This window comes from Heterodontus francisci, chromosome 47 (genome assembly GCF_036365525.1).
Source record: "Heterodontus francisci isolate sHetFra1 chromosome 47, sHetFra1.hap1, whole genome shotgun sequence".
NCBI lineage: Eukaryota > Metazoa > Chordata > Chondrichthyes > Heterodontiformes > Heterodontidae > Heterodontus > Heterodontus francisci.
Window position 1 is genome coordinate 19,691,719 of NC_090417.1, and position 16,894 is coordinate 19,708,612.

Here is a 16,894-nt window from a genome sequence, read left to right on the forward strand (position 1 = left end):
TCAGAGAGAGAGAGAAAACAGGATAGATTGTATCAGAGAGAGAGAGAAAACAGGATAGATTGTATCAGAGAGAGAGAGAAAACAGGATAGATTGTATCAGAGAGAGAGAGAAAACAGGATAGATTGTATCAGAGAGAGAGAGAAAACAGGATAGATTGTATCAGAGAGAGAGAGAAAACAGGATAGATTGTATCAGAGAGAGAGAGAAAACAGGATAGATTGTATCAGAGAGAGAGAGAAAACAGGATAGATTGTATCAGAGAGAGAGAGAAAACAGGATAGATTGTATCAGAGAGAGAGAGAAAACAGGATAGATTGTATCAGAGAGAGAGAGAAAACAGGATAGATTGTATCAGAGAGAGAGAGAAAACAGGATAGATTGTATCAGAGAGAGAGAGAAAACAGGATAGATTGTATCAGAGAGAGAGAGAAAACAGGATAGATTGTATCAGAGAGAGAGAGAAAACAGGATAGATTGTATCAGAGAGAGAGAGAAAACAGGATAGATTGTATCAGAGAGAGAGAGAAAACAGGATAGATTGTATCAGAGAGAGAGAGAAAACAGGATAGATTGTATCAGAGAGAGAGAGAAAACAGGATAGATTGTATCAGAGAGAGAGAGAAAACAGGATAGATTGTATCAGAGAGAGAGAGAAAACAGGATAGATTGTATCAGAGAGAGAGAGAAAACAGGATAGATTGTATCAGAGAGAGAGAGAAAACAGGATAGATTGTATCAGAGAGAGAGAGAAAACAGGATAGATTGTATCAGAGAGAGAGAGAAAACAGGATAGATTGTATCAGAGAGAGAGAGAAAACAGGATAGATTGTATCAGAGAGAGAGAGAAAACAGGATAGATTGTATCAGAGAGAGAGAGAAAACAGGATAGATTGTATCAGAGAGAGAGAGAAAACAGGATAGATTGTATCAGAGAGAGAGAGAAAACAGGATAGATTGTATCAGAGAGAGAGAGAAAACAGGATAGATTGTATCAGAGAGAGAGAGAAAACAGGATAGATTGTATCAGAGAGAGAGAGAAAACAGGATAGATTGTATCAGAGAGAGAGAGAAAACAGGATAGATTGTATCAGAGAGAGAGAGAAAACAGGATAGATTGTATCAGAGAGAGAGAGAAAACAGGATAGATTGTATCAGAGAGAGAGAGAAAACAGGATAGATTGTATCAGAGAGAGAGAGAAAACAGGATAGATTGTATCAGAGAGAGAGAGAAAACAGGATAGATTGTATCAGAGAGAGAGAGAAAACAGGATAGATTGTATCAGAGAGAGAGAGAAAACAGGATAGATTGTATCAGAGAGAGAGAGAAAACAGGATAGATTGTATCAGAGAGAGAGAGAAAACAGGATAGATTGTATCAGAGAGAGAGAGAAAACAGGATAGATTGTATCAGAGAGAGAGAGAAAACAGGATAGATTGTATCAGAGAGAGAGAGAAAACAGGATAGATTGTATCAGAGAGAGAGAGAAAACAGGATAGATTGTATCAGAGAGAGAGAGAAAACAGGATAGATTGTATCAGAGAGAGAGAGAAAACAGGATAGATTGTATCAGAGAGAGAGAGAAAACAGGATAGATTGTATCAGAGAGAGAGAGAAAACAGGATAGATTGTATCAGAGAGAGAGAGAAAACAGGATAGATTGTATCAGAGAGAGAGAGAAAACAGGATAGATTGTATCAGAGAGAGAGAGAAAACAGGATAGATTGTATCAGAGAGAGAGAGAAAACAGGATAGATTGTATCAGAGAGAGAGAGAAAACAGGATAGATTGTATCAGAGAGAGAGAGAAAACAGGATAGATTGTATCAGAGAGAGAGAGAAAACAGGATAGATTGTATCAGAGAGAGAGAGAAAACAGGATAGATTGTATCAGAGAGAGAGAAAACAGGATAGATTGTATCAGAGAGAGAGAGAAAACAGGATAGATTGTATCAGAGAGAGAGAGAAAACAGGATAGATTGTATCAGAGAGAGAGAGAAAACAGGATAGATTGTATCAGAGAGAGAGAGAAAACAGGATAGATTGTATCAGAGAGAGAGAGAAAACAGGATAGATTGTATCAGAGAGAGAGAGAAAACAGGATAGATTGTATCAGAGAGAGAGAGAAAACAGGATAGATTGTATCAGAGAGAGAGAGAAAACAGGATAGATTGTATCAGAGAGAGAGAGAAAACAGGATAGATTGTATCAGAGAGAGAGAGAAAACAGGATAGATTGTATCAGAGAGAGAGAGAAAACAGGATAGATTGTATCAGAGAGAGAGAGAAAACAGGATAGATTGTATCAGAGAGAGAGAGAAAACAGGATAGATTGTATCAGAGAGAGAGAGAAAACAGGATAGATTGTATCAGAGAGAGAGAGAAAACAGGATAGATTGTATCAGAGAGAGAGAGAAAACAGGATAGATTGTATCAGAGAGAGAGAGAAAACAGGATAGATTGTATCAGAGAGAGAGAGAAAACAGGATAGATTGTATCAGAGAGAGAGAGAAAACAGGATAGATTGTATCAGAGAGAGAGAGAAAACAGGATAGATTGTATCAGAGAGAGAGAGAAAACAGGATAGATTGTATCAGAGAGAGAGAGAAAACAGGATAGATTGTATCAGAGAGAGAGAGAAAACAGGATAGATTGTATCAGAGAGAGAGAGAAAACAGGATAGATTGTATCAGAGAGAGAGAGAAAACAGGATAGATTGTATCAGAGAGAGAGAGAAAACAGGATAGATTGTATCAGAGAGAGAGAGAAAACAGGATAGATTGTATCAGAGAGAGAGAGAAAACAGGATAGATTGTATCAGAGAGAGAGAGAAAACAGGATAGATTGTATCAGAGAGAGAGAGAAAACAGGATAGATTGTATCAGAGAGAGAGAGAAAACAGGATAGATTGTATCAGAGAGAGAGAGAAAACAGGATAGATTGTATCAGAGAGAGAGAGAAAACAGGATAGATTGTATCAGAGAGAGAGAGAAAACAGGATAGATTGTATCAGAGAGAGAGAGAAAACAGGATAGATTGTATCAGAGAGAGAGAGAAAACAGGATAGATTGTATCAGAGAGAGAGAGAAAACAGGATAGATTGTATCAGAGAGAGAGAGAAAACAGGATAGATTGTATCAGAGAGAGAGAGAAAACAGGATAGATTGTATCAGAGAGAGAGAGAAAACAGGATAGATTGTATCAGAGAGAGAGAGAAAACAGGATAGATTGTATCAGAGAGAGAGAGAAAACAGGATAGATTGTATCAGAGAGAGAGAGAAAACAGGATAGATTGTATCAGAGAGAGAGAGAAAACAGGATAGATTGTATCAGAGAGAGAGAGAAAACAGGATAGATTGTATCAGAGAGAGAGAGAAAACAGGATAGATTGTATCAGAGAGAGAGAGAAAACAGGATAGATTGTATCAGAGAGAGAGAGAAAACAGGATAGATTGTATCAGAGAGAGAGAGAAAACAGGATAGATTGTATCAGAGAGAGAGAGAAAACAGGATAGATTGTATCAGAGAGAGAGAGAAAACAGGATAGATTGTATCAGAGAGAGAGAGAAAACAGGATAGATTGTATCAGAGAGAGAGAGAAAACAGGATAGATTGTATCAGAGAGAGAGAGAAAACAGGATAGATTGTATCAGAGAGAGAGAGAAAACAGGATAGATTGTATCAGAGAGAGAGAGAAAACAGGATAGATTGTATCAGAGAGAGAGAGAAAACAGGATAGATTGTATCAGAGAGAGAGAGAAAACAGGATAGATTGTATCAGAGAGAGAGAGAAAACAGGATAGATTGTATCAGAGAGAGAGAGAAAACAGGATAGATTGTATCAGAGAGAGAGAGAAAACAGGATAGATTGTATCAGAGAGAGAGAGAAAACAGGATAGATTGTATCAGAGAGAGAGAGAAAACAGGATAGATTGTATCAGAGAGAGAGAGAAAACAGGATAGATTGTATCAGAGAGAGAGAGAAAACAGGATAGATTGTATCAGAGAGAGAGAGAAAACAGGATAGATTGTATCAGAGAGAGAGAGAAAACAGGATAGATTGTATCAGAGAGAGAGAGAAAACAGGATAGATTGTATCAGAGAGAGAGAGAAAACAGGATAGATTGTATCAGAGAGAGAGAGAAAACAGGATAGATTGTATCAGAGAGAGAGAGAAAACAGGATAGATTGTATCAGAGAGAGAGAGAAAACAGGATAGATTGTATCAGAGAGAGAGAGAAAACAGGATAGATTGTATCAGAGAGAGAGAGAAAACAGGATAGATTGTATCAGAGAGAGAGAGAAAACAGGATAGATTGTATCAGAGAGAGAGAGAAAACAGGATAGATTGTATCAGAGAGAGAGAGAAAACAGGATAGATTGTATCAGAGAGAGAGAGAAAACAGGATAGATTGTATCAGAGAGAGAGAGAAAACAGGATAGATTGTATCAGAGAGAGAGAGAAAACAGGATAGATTGTATCAGAGAGAGAGAGAAAACAGGATAGATTGTATCAGAGAGAGAGAGAAAACAGGATAGATTGTATCAGAGAGAGAGAGAAAACAGGATAGATTGTATCAGAGAGAGAGAGAAAACAGGATAGATTGTATCAGAGAGAGAGAGAAAACAGGATAGATTGTATCAGAGAGAGAGAGAAAACAGGATAGATTGTATCAGAGAGAGAGAGAAAACAGGATAGATTGTATCAGAGAGAGAGAGAAAACAGGATAGATTGTATCAGAGAGAGAGAGAAAACAGGATAGATTGTATCAGAGAGAGAGAGAAAACAGGATAGATTGTATCAGAGAGAGAGAGAAAACAGGATAGATTGTATCAGAGAGAGAGAGAAAACAGGATAGATTGTATCAGAGAGAGAGAGAAAACAGGATAGATTGTATCAGAGAGAGAGAGAAAACAGGATAGATTGTATCAGAGAGAGAGAGAAAACAGGATAGATTGTATCAGAGAGAGAGAGAAAACAGGATAGATTGTATCAGAGAGAGAGAGAAAACAGGATAGATTGTATCAGAGAGAGAGAGAAAACAGGATAGATTGTATCAGAGAGAGAGAGAAAACAGGATAGATTGTATCAGAGAGAGAGAGAAAACAGGATAGATTGTATCAGAGAGAGAGAGAAAACAGGATAGATTGTATCAGAGAGAGAGAGAAAACAGGATAGATTGTATCAGAGAGAGAGAGAAAACAGGATAGATTGTATCAGAGAGAGAGAGAAAACAGGATAGATTGTATCAGAGAGAGAGAGAAAACAGGATAGATTGTATCAGAGAGAGAGAGAAAACAGGATAGATTGTATCAGAGAGAGAGAGAAAACAGGATAGATTGTATCAGAGAGAGAGAGAGAAAACAGGATAGATTGTATCAGAGAGAGAGAGAAAACAGGATAGATTGTATCAGAGAGAGAGAGAAAACAGGATAGATTGTATCAGAGAGAGAGAGAAAACAGGATAGATTGTATCAGAGAGAGAGAGAAAACAGGATAGATTGTATCAGAGAGAGAGAGAAAACAGGATAGATTGTATCAGAGAGAGAGAGAAAACAGGATAGATTGTATCAGAGAGAGAGAGAAAACAGGATAGATTGTATCAGAGAGAGAGAGAAAACAGGATAGATTGTATCAGAGAGAGAGAGAAAACAGGATAGATTGTATCAGAGAGAGAGAGAAAACAGGATAGATTGTATCAGAGAGAGAGAGAAAACAGGATAGATTGTATCAGAGAGAGAGAGAAAACAGGATAGATTGTATCAGAGAGAGAGAGAAAACAGGATAGATTGTATCAGAGAGAGAGAGAAAACAGGATAGATTGTATCAGAGAGAGAGAGAAAACAGGATAGATTGTATCAGAGAGAGAGAGAAAACAGGATAGATTGTATCAGAGAGAGAGAGAAAACAGGATAGATTGTATCAGAGAGAGAGAGAAAACAGGATAGATTGTATCAGAGAGAGAGAGAAAACAGGATAGATTGTATCAGAGAGAGAGAGAAAACAGGATAGATTGTATCAGAGAGAGAGAGAAAACAGGATAGATTGTATCAGAGAGAGAGAGAAAACAGGATAGATTGTATCAGAGAGAGAGAGAAAACAGGATAGATTGTATCAGAGAGAGAGAGAAAACAGGATAGATTGTATCAGAGAGAGAGAGAAAACAGGATAGATTGTATCAGAGAGAGAGAGAAAACAGGATAGATTGTATCAGAGAGAGAGAGAAAACAGGATAGATTGTATCAGAGAGAGAGAGAAAACAGGATAGATTGTATCAGAGAGAGAGAGAAAACAGGATAGATTGTATCAGAGAGAGAGAGAAAACAGGATAGATTGTATCAGAGAGAGAGAGAAAACAGGATAGATTGTATCAGAGAGAGAGAGAAAACAGGATAGATTGTATCAGAGAGAGAGAGAAAACAGGATAGATTGTATCAGAGAGAGAGAGAAAACAGGATAGATTGTATCAGAGAGAGAGAGAAAACAGGATAGATTGTATCAGAGAGAGAGAGAAAACAGGATAGATTGTATCAGAGAGAGAGAGAAAACAGGATAGATTGTATCAGAGAGAGAGAGAAAACAGGATAGATTGTATCAGAGAGAGAGAGAAAACAGGATAGATTGTATCAGAGAGAGAGAGAAAACAGGATAGATTGTATCAGAGAGAGAGAGAAAACAGGATAGATTGTATCAGAGAGAGAGAGAAAACAGGATAGATTGTATCAGAGAGAGAGAGAAAACAGGATAGATTGTATCAGAGAGAGAGAGAAAACAGGATAGATTGTATCAGAGAGAGAGAGAAAACAGGATAGATTGTATCAGAGAGAGAGAGAAAACAGGATAGATTGTATCAGAGAGAGAGAGAAAACAGGATAGATTGTATCAGAGAGAGAGAGAAAACAGGATAGATTGTATCAGAGAGAGAGAGAAAACAGGATAGATTGTATCAGAGAGAGAGAGAAAACAGGATAGATTGTATCAGAGAGAGAGAGAAAACAGGATAGATTGTATCAGAGAGAGAGAGAAAACAGGATAGATTGTATCAGAGAGAGAGAGAAAACAGGATAGATTGTATCAGAGAGAGAGAGAAAACAGGATAGATTGTATCAGAGAGAGAGAGAAAACAGGATAGATTGTATCAGAGAGAGAGAGAAAACAGGATAGATTGTATCAGAGAGAGAGAGAAAACAGGATAGATTGTATCAGAGAGAGAGAGAAAACAGGATAGATTGTATCAGAGAGAGAGAGAAAACAGGATAGATTGTATCAGAGAGAGAGAGAAAACAGGATAGATTGTATCAGAGAGAGAGAGAAAACAGGATAGATTGTATCAGAGAGAGAGAGAAAACAGGATAGATTGTATCAGAGAGAGAGAGAAAACAGGATAGATTGTATCAGAGAGAGAGAGAAAACAGGATAGATTGTATCAGAGAGAGAGAGAAAACAGGATAGATTGTATCAGAGAGAGAGAGAAAACAGGATAGATTGTATCAGAGAGAGAGAGAAAACAGGATAGATTGTATCAGAGAGAGAGAGAAAACAGGATAGATTGTATCAGAGAGAGAGAGAAAACAGGATAGATTGTATCAGAGAGAGAGAGAAAACAGGATAGATTGTATCAGAGAGAGAGAGAAAACAGGATAGATTGTATCAGAGAGAGAGAGAAAACAGGATAGATTGTATCAGAGAGAGAGAGAAAACAGGATAGATTGTATCAGAGAGAGAGAGAAAACAGGATAGATTGTATCAGAGAGAGAGAGAAAACAGGATAGATTGTATCAGAGAGAGAGAGAAAACAGGATAGATTGTATCAGAGAGAGAGAGAAAACAGGATAGATTGTATCAGAGAGAGAGAGAAAACAGGATAGATTGTATCAGAGAGAGAGAGAAAACAGGATAGATTGTATCAGAGAGAGAGAGAAAACAGGATAGATTGTATCAGAGAGAGAGAGAAAACAGGATAGATTGTATCAGAGAGAGAGAGAAAACAGGATAGATTGTATCAGAGAGAGAGAGAAAACAGGATAGATTGTATCAGAGAGAGAGAGAAAACAGGATAGATTGTATCAGAGAGAGAGAGAAAACAGGATAGATTGTATCAGAGAGAGAGAGAAAACAGGATAGATTGTATCAGAGAGAGAGAGAAAACAGGATAGATTGTATCAGAGAGAGAGAGAAAACAGGATAGATTGTATCAGAGAGAGAGAGAAAACAGGATAGATTGTATCAGAGAGAGAGAGAAAACAGGATAGATTGTATCAGAGAGAGAGAGAGAAAACAGGATAGATTGTATCAGAGAGAGAGAGAAAACAGGATAGATTGTATCAGAGAGAGAGAGAAAACAGGATAGATTGTATCAGAGAGAGAGAGAAAACAGGATAGATTGTATCAGAGAGAGAGAGAAAACAGGATAGATTGTATCAGAGAGAGAGAGAAAACAGGATAGATTGTATCAGAGAGAGAGAGAAAACAGGATAGATTGTATCAGAGAGAGAGAGAAAACAGGATAGATTGTATCAGAGAGAGAGAGAAAACAGGATAGATTGTATCAGAGAGAGAGAGAAAACAGGATAGATTGTATCAGAGAGAGAGAGAAAACAGGATAGATTGTATCAGAGAGAGAGAGAAAACAGGATAGATTGTATCAGAGAGAGAGAGAAAACAGGATAGATTGTATCAGAGAGAGAGAGAAAACAGGATAGATTGTATCAGAGAGAGAGAGAAAACAGGATAGATTGTATCAGAGAGAGAGAGAAAACAGGATAGATTGTATCAGAGAGAGAGAGAAAACAGGATAGATTGTATCAGAGAGAGAGAGAAAACAGGATAGATTGTATCAGAGAGAGAGAGAAAACAGGATAGATTGTATCAGAGAGAGAGAGAAAACAGGATAGATTGTATCAGAGAGAGAGAGAAAACAGGATAGATTGTATCAGAGAGAGAGAGAAAACAGGATAGATTGTATCAGAGAGAGAGAGAAAACAGGATAGATTGTATCAGAGAGAGAGAGAAAACAGGATAGATTGTATCAGAGAGAGAGAGAAAACAGGATAGATTGTATCAGAGAGAGAGAGAAAACAGGATAGATTGTATCAGAGAGAGAGAGAAAACAGGATAGATTGTATCAGAGAGAGAGAGAAAACAGGATAGATTGTATCAGAGAGAGAGAGAAAACAGGATAGATTGTATCAGAGAGAGAGAGAAAACAGGATAGATTGTATCAGAGAGAGAGAGAAAACAGGATAGATTGTATCAGAGAGAGAGAGAAAACAGGATAGATTGTATCAGAGAGAGAGAGAAAACAGGATAGATTGTATCAGAGAGAGAGAGAAAACAGGATAGATTGTATCAGAGAGAGAGAGAAAACAGGATAGATTGTATCAGAGAGAGAGAGAAAACAGGATAGATTGTATCAGAGAGAGAGAGAAAACAGGATAGATTGTATCAGAGAGAGAGAGAAAACAGGATAGATTGTATCAGAGAGAGAGAGAAAACAGGATAGATTGTATCAGAGAGAGAGAGAAAACAGGATAGATTGTATCAGAGAGAGAGAGAAAACAGGATAGATTGTATCAGAGAGAGAGAGAAAACAGGATAGATTGTATCAGAGAGAGAGAGAAAACAGGATAGATTGTATCAGAGAGAGAGAGAAAACAGGATAGATTGTATCAGAGAGAGAGAGAAAACAGGATAGATTGTATCAGAGAGAGAGAGAAAACAGGATAGATTGTATCAGAGAGAGAGAGAAAACAGGATAGATTGTATCAGAGAGAGAGAGAAAACAGGATAGATTGTATCAGAGAGAGAGAGAAAACAGGATAGATTGTATCAGAGAGAGAGAGAAAACAGGATAGATTGTATCAGAGAGAGAGAGAAAACAGGATAGATTGTATCAGAGAGAGAGAGAAAACAGGATAGATTGTATCAGAGAGAGAGAGAAAACAGGATAGATTGTATCAGAGAGAGAGAGAAAACAGGATAGATTGTATCAGAGAGAGAGAGAAAACAGGATAGATTGTATCAGAGAGAGAGAGAAAACAGGATAGATTGTATCAGAGAGAGAGAGAAAACAGGATAGATTGTATCAGAGAGAGAGAGAAAACAGGATAGATTGTATCAGAGAGAGAGAGAAAACAGGATAGATTGTATCAGAGAGAGAGAGAAAACAGGATAGATTGTATCAGAGAGAGAGAGAAAACAGGATAGATTGTATCAGAGAGAGAGAGAAAACAGGATAGATTGTATCAGAGAGAGAGAGAAAACAGGATAGATTGTATCAGAGAGAGAGAGAAAACAGGATAGATTGTATCAGAGAGAGAGAGAAAACAGGATAGATTGTATCAGAGAGAGAGAGAAAACAGGATAGATTGTATCAGAGAGAGAGAGAAAACAGGATAGATTGTATCAGAGAGAGAGAGAAAACAGGATAGATTGTATCAGAGAGAGAGAGAAAACAGGATAGATTGTATCAGAGAGAGAGAGAAAACAGGATAGATTGTATCAGAGAGAGAGAGAAAACAGGATAGATTGTATCAGAGAGAGAGAGAAAACAGGATAGATTGTATCAGAGAGAGAGAGAAAACAGGATAGATTGTATCAGAGAGAGAGAGAAAACAGGATAGATTGTATCAGAGAGAGAGAGAAAACAGGATAGATTGTATCAGAGAGAGAGAGAAAACAGGATAGATTGTATCAGAGAGAGAGAGAAAACAGGATAGATTGTATCAGAGAGAGAGAGAAAACAGGATAGATTGTATCAGAGAGAGAGAGAAAACAGGATAGATTGTATCAGAGAGAGAGAGAAAACAGGATAGATTGTATCAGAGAGAGAGAGAAAACAGGATAGATTGTATCAGAGAGAGAGAGAAAACAGGATAGATTGTATCAGAGAGAGAGAGAAAACAGGATAGATTGTATCAGAGAGAGAGAGAAAACAGGATAGATTGTATCAGAGAGAGAGAGAAAACAGGATAGATTGTATCAGAGAGAGAGAGAAAACAGGATAGATTGTATCAGAGAGAGAGAGAAAACAGGATAGATTGTATCAGAGAGAGAGAGAAAACAGGATAGATTGTATCAGAGAGAGAGAGAAAACAGGATAGATTGTATCAGAGAGAGAGAGAAAACAGGATAGATTGTATCAGAGAGAGAGAGAAAACAGGATAGATTGTATCAGAGAGAGAGAGAAAACAGGATAGATTGTATCAGAGAGAGAGAGAAAACAGGATAGATTGTATCAGAGAGAGAGAGAAAACAGGATAGATTGTATCAGAGAGAGAGAGAAAACAGGATAGATTGTATCAGAGAGAGAGAGAAAACAGGATAGATTGTATCAGAGAGAGAGAGAAAACAGGATAGATTGTATCAGAGAGAGAGAGAAAACAGGATAGATTGTATCAGAGAGAGAGAGAAAACAGGATAGATTGTATCAGAGAGAGAGAGAAAACAGGATAGATTGTATCAGAGAGAGAGAGAAAACAGGATAGATTGTATCAGAGAGAGAGAGAAAACAGGATAGATTGTATCAGAGAGAGAGAGAAAACAGGATAGATTGTATCAGAGAGAGAGAGAAAACAGGATAGATTGTATCAGAGAGAGAGAGAAAACAGGATAGATTGTATCAGAGAGAGAGAGAAAACAGGATAGATTGTATCAGAGAGAGAGAGAAAACAGGATAGATTGTATCAGAGAGAGAGAGAAAACAGGATAGATTGTATCAGAGAGAGAGAGAAAACAGGATAGATTGTATCAGAGAGAGAGAGAAAACAGGATAGATTGTATCAGAGAGAGAGAGAAAACAGGATAGATTGTATCAGAGAGAGAGAGAAAACAGGATAGATTGTATCAGAGAGAGAGAGAAAACAGGATAGATTGTATCAGAGAGAGAGAGAAAACAGGATAGATTGTATCAGAGAGAGAGAGAAAACAGGATAGATTGTATCAGAGAGAGAGAGAAAACAGGATAGATTGTATCAGAGAGAGAGAGAAAACAGGATAGATTGTATCAGAGAGAGAGAGAAAACAGGATAGATTGTATCAGAGAGAGAGAGAAAACAGGATAGATTGTATCAGAGAGAGAGAGAAAACAGGATAGATTGTATCAGAGAGAGAGAGAAAACAGGATAGATTGTATCAGAGAGAGAGAGAAAACAGGATAGATTGTATCAGAGAGAGAGAGAAAACAGGATAGATTGTATCAGAGAGAGAGAGAAAACAGGATAGATTGTATCAGAGAGAGAGAGAAAACAGGATAGATTGTATCAGAGAGAGAGAGAAAACAGGATAGATTGTATCAGAGAGAGAGAGAAAACAGGATAGATTGTATCAGAGAGAGAGAAAACAGGATAGATTGTATCAGAGAGAGAGAGAAAACAGGATAGATTGTATCAGAGAGAGAGAGAAAACAGGATAGATTGTATCAGAGAGAGAGAGAAAACAGGATAGATTGTATCAGAGAGAGAGAGAAAACAGGATAGATTGTATCAGAGAGAGAGAGAAAACAGGATAGATTGTATCAGAGAGAGAGAGAAAACAGGATAGATTGTATCAGAGAGAGAGAGAAAACAGGATAGATTGTATCAGAGAGAGAGAGAAAACAGGATAGATTGTATCAGAGAGAGAGAGAAAACAGGATAGATTGTATCAGAGAGAGAGAGAAAACAGGATAGATTGTATCAGAGAGAGAGAGAAAACAGGATAGATTGTATCAGAGAGAGAGAGAAAACAGGATAGATTGTATCAGAGAGAGAGAGAAAACAGGATAGATTGTATCAGAGAGAGAGAGAAAACAGGATAGATTGTATCAGAGAGAGAGAGAAAACAGGATAGATTGTATCAGAGAGAGAGAGAAAACAGGATAGATTGTATCAGAGAGAGAGAGAAAACAGGATAGATTGTATCAGAGAGAGAGAGAAAACAGGATAGATTGTATCAGAGAGAGAGAGAAAACAGGATAGATTGTATCAGAGAGAGAGAGAAAACAGGATAGATTGTATCAGAGAGAGAGAGAAAACAGGATAGATTGTATCAGAGAGAGAGAGAAAACAGGATAGATTGTATCAGAGAGAGAGAGAAAACAGGATAGATTGTATCAGAGAGAGAGAGAAAACAGGATAGATTGTATCAGAGAGAGAGAGAAAACAGGATAGATTGTATCAGAGAGAGAGAGAAAACAGGATAGATTGTATCAGAGAGAGAGAGAAAACAGGATAGATTGTATCAGAGAGAGAGAGAAAACAGGATAGATTGTATCAGAGAGAGAGAGAAAACAGGATAGATTGTATCAGAGAGAGAGAGAAAACAGGATAGATTGTATCAGAGAGAGAGAGAAAACAGGATAGATTGTATCAGAGAGAGAGAGAAAACAGGATAGATTGTATCAGAGAGAGAGAGAAAACAGGATAGATTGTATCAGAGAGAGAGAGAAAACAGGATAGATTGTATCAGAGAGAGAGAGAAAACAGGATAGATTGTATCAGAGAGAGAGAGAAAACAGGATAGATTGTATCAGAGAGAGAGAGAAAACAGGATAGATTGTATCAGAGAGAGAGAGAAAACAGGATAGATTGTATCAGAGAGAGAGAGAAAACAGGATAGATTGTATCAGAGAGAGAGAGAAAACAGGATAGATTGTATCAGAGAGAGAGAGAAAACAGGATAGATTGTATCAGAGAGAGAGAGAAAACAGGATAGATTGTATCAGAGAGAGAGAGAAAACAGGATAGATTGTATCAGAGAGAGAGAGAAAACAGGATAGATTGTATCAGAGAGAGAGAGAAAACAGGATAGATTGTATCAGAGAGAGAGAGAAAACAGGATAGATTGTATCAGAGAGAGAGAGAAAACAGGATAGATTGTATCAGAGAGAGAGAGAAAACAGGATAGATTGTATCAGAGAGAGAGAGAAAACAGGATAGATTGTATCAGAGAGAGAGAGAAAACAGGATAGATTGTATCAGAGAGAGAGAGAAAACAGGATAGATTGTATCAGAGAGAGAGAGAAAACAGGATAGATTGTATCAGAGAGAGAGAGAAAACAGGATAGATTGTATCAGAGAGAGAGAGAAAACAGGATAGATTGTATCAGAGAGAGAGAGAAAACAGGATAGATTGTATCAGAGAGAGAGAGAAAACAGGATAGATTGTATCAGAGAGAGAGAGAAAACAGGATAGATTGTATCAGAGAGAGAGAGAAAACAGGATAGATTGTATCAGAGAGAGAGAGAAAACAGGATAGATTGTATCAGAGAGAGAGAGAAAACAGGATAGATTGTATCAGAGAGAGAGAGAAAACAGGATAGATTGTATCAGAGAGAGAGAGAAAACAGGATAGATTGTATCAGAGAGAGAGAGAAAACAGGATAGATTGTATCAGAGAGAGAGAGAAAACAGGATAGATTGTATCAGAGAGAGAGAGAAAACAGGATAGATTGTATCAGAGAGAGAGAGAAAACAGGATAGATTGTATCAGAGAGAGAGAGAAAACAGGATAGATTGTATCAGAGAGAGAGAGAAAACAGGATAGATTGTATCAGAGAGAGAGAGAGAAAACAGGATAGATTGTATCAGAGAGAGAGAGAAAACAGGATAGATTGTATCAGAGAGAGAGAGAAAACAGGATAGATTGTATCAGAGAGAGAGAGAAAACAGGATAGATTGTATCAGAGAGAGAGAGAAAACAGGATAGATTGTATCAGAGAGAGAGAGAAAACAGGATAGATTGTATCAGAGAGAGAGAGAAAACAGGATAGATTGTATCAGAGAGAGAGAGAAAACAGGATAGATTGTATCAGAGAGAGAGAGAAAACAGGATAGATTGTATCAGAGAGAGAGAGAAAACAGGATAGATTGTATCAGAGAGAGAGAGAAAACAGGATAGATTGTATCAGAGAGAGAGAGAAAACAGGATAGATTGTATCAGAGAGAGAGAGAAAACAGGATAGAGATTGTATCAGAGAGAGAGAGAAAACAGGATAGATTGTATCAGAGAGAGAGAGAGAAAACAGGATAGATTGTATCAGAGAGAGAGAAAAAACAGGATAGATTGTATCAGAGAGAGAGAGAAAACAGGATAGATTGTATCAGAGAGAGAGAGAGAAAACAGGATAGATTGTATCAGAGAGAGAGAAAAAACAGGATAGATTGTATCAGAGAGAGAGAGAAAACAGGATAGATTGTATCAGAGAGAGAGAGAAAACAGGATAGATTGTATCAGAGAGAGAGAAAAACAGGATAGATTGTATCAGAGAGAGAGAGAAAACAGGATAGATTGTATCAGAGAGAGAGAGAAAACAGGATAGATTGTATCAGAGAGAGAGAGAAAACAGGATAGATTGTATCAGAGAGAGAGAGAAAACAGGATAGATTGTATCAGAGAGAGAGAGAGAAAACAGGATAGATTGTATCAGAGAGAGAGAAAAAACAGGATAGATTGTATCAGAGAGAGAGAGAAAACAGGATAGATTGTATCAGAGAGAGAGAGAGAAAACAGGATAGATTGTATCAGAGAGAGAGAAAAAACAGGATAGATTGTATCAGAGAGAGAGAGAAAACAGGATAGATTGTATCAGAGAGAGAGAGAAAACAGGATAGATTGTATCAGAGAGAGAGAAAAACAGGATAGATTGTATCAGAGAGAGAGAAAACAGGATAGATTGTATCAGAGAGAGAGAGAAAACAGGATAGATTGTATCAGAGAGAGAGAGAAAACAGGATAGATTGTATCAGAGAGAGAGAGAAGAGAATGGATGTGATGAAGGATCCCTGGTTTGTCTGGTTGTGGATCACCCCCCGCGGGAAAGGCCTCGGTCGTTCGGCCTCGTTGTTTAGGCCCCGGTTCCCGCGCCCTCTCCCCAGGCGACCGGCTGAGGCGAGCCCGAGGTTGAGGGGCCCGCTCAGAGTGAAGCCAACTCAATATCCCCGGGCTCACAGCGGCTCAGCCGCCAACCAGACCCGGCCGAGCCTCCCACTGAGCTCCAAGTCGACTTGGAGCCGAAACCCGGGCCTACCTACCGGATCCGAACCGCCGCCTCGTTCGTTTGCTCGCCCGCTCCAGCTGGAGGACTCCTCCAAGACCGAGGAGGGTGCGAGGCGCAAGCGGAACCCCTTTGCCGCAGCGCCACCGTCTGGCCTGGAGGTCCAACAGCTCCTGGTCCTCCGCCTGTACCGCCACCTGTTGGCGCCTGTGCGCATTGCAAGGATCAGATCCAGGTTGAAGACACTCAATAATACACATAATGCCATTTTTGATCAACAAGCAGACACAAGTGAAATCTAATACTTTGTACCGAATCAATGAACACTTTTGAAACCATGTGCCCCATCCCCAGGAAATTAGCCCAGGCCTCTGATTACTAGTTCAGTGACATTCCCACTTGGCCACCGCCTCCCCTTCTCTTCATTTCAACCCCCTTCTCACAAGTCCCCTGGTCCTGATGGACTTCGTCCTTGGGTCCTGTAAGAAGTGACTCTTGTGATAGGTGTTGTGTTAGTTTTAATTTTCCAAAATTCCCTGGATTCAGGAAGGCTTAATTAGATTGGAAAATAGCGAATGTAACTCCTTCATTCAAAAAGGGAGATAAAAAGCAGGAAACTACAGGCCAGTTAGCTTCATATCTGTCTGAGGGAAAATGTTTGCAGCTATTATTTTAGACGTTATCGCAGGGCACTTCGAAAAATTCAAGATAATCAGGCAGAGTCAACGCTTCTGTGGCCACAAGCAAGACTCCAGGATGGTATGTTGCCTCCCTGGTGTTAGGGTCAAGGATGTCTCGGAGCAGCTGCAGAACCTTCTGAAGGGGGAGGTTGAACAGCCAGTGGTCGTGGTACATGTCGGTACCAACGACATAGTTAGAAAAAGGGATGAGATCGTGCAAGATGAATTTAAGGCGTTAGGAG

The 16,894-nt window shown here is 38.6% G+C and overlaps 1 protein-coding gene across 2 annotated transcripts in view; it reads right to left on the reverse strand.

Annotated features, from left to right (window-relative positions):
* Nucleotides 1-16,108, reverse strand: part of LOC137357140 (cell division cycle and apoptosis regulator protein 1-like) — a 135,058-nt gene extending 118,950 nt beyond the window's left edge. For both annotated transcript variants that reach the window (XM_068023216.1, XM_068023215.1), the window contains exon 1: nt 16,010-16,108. The gene's annotated coding sequence lies outside the window, so the exon portion shown is untranslated. The remainder of the gene's footprint in view (nt 1-16,009) is intronic.
* Between the last annotated feature and the right edge of the window lie 786 nt (nt 16,109-16,894).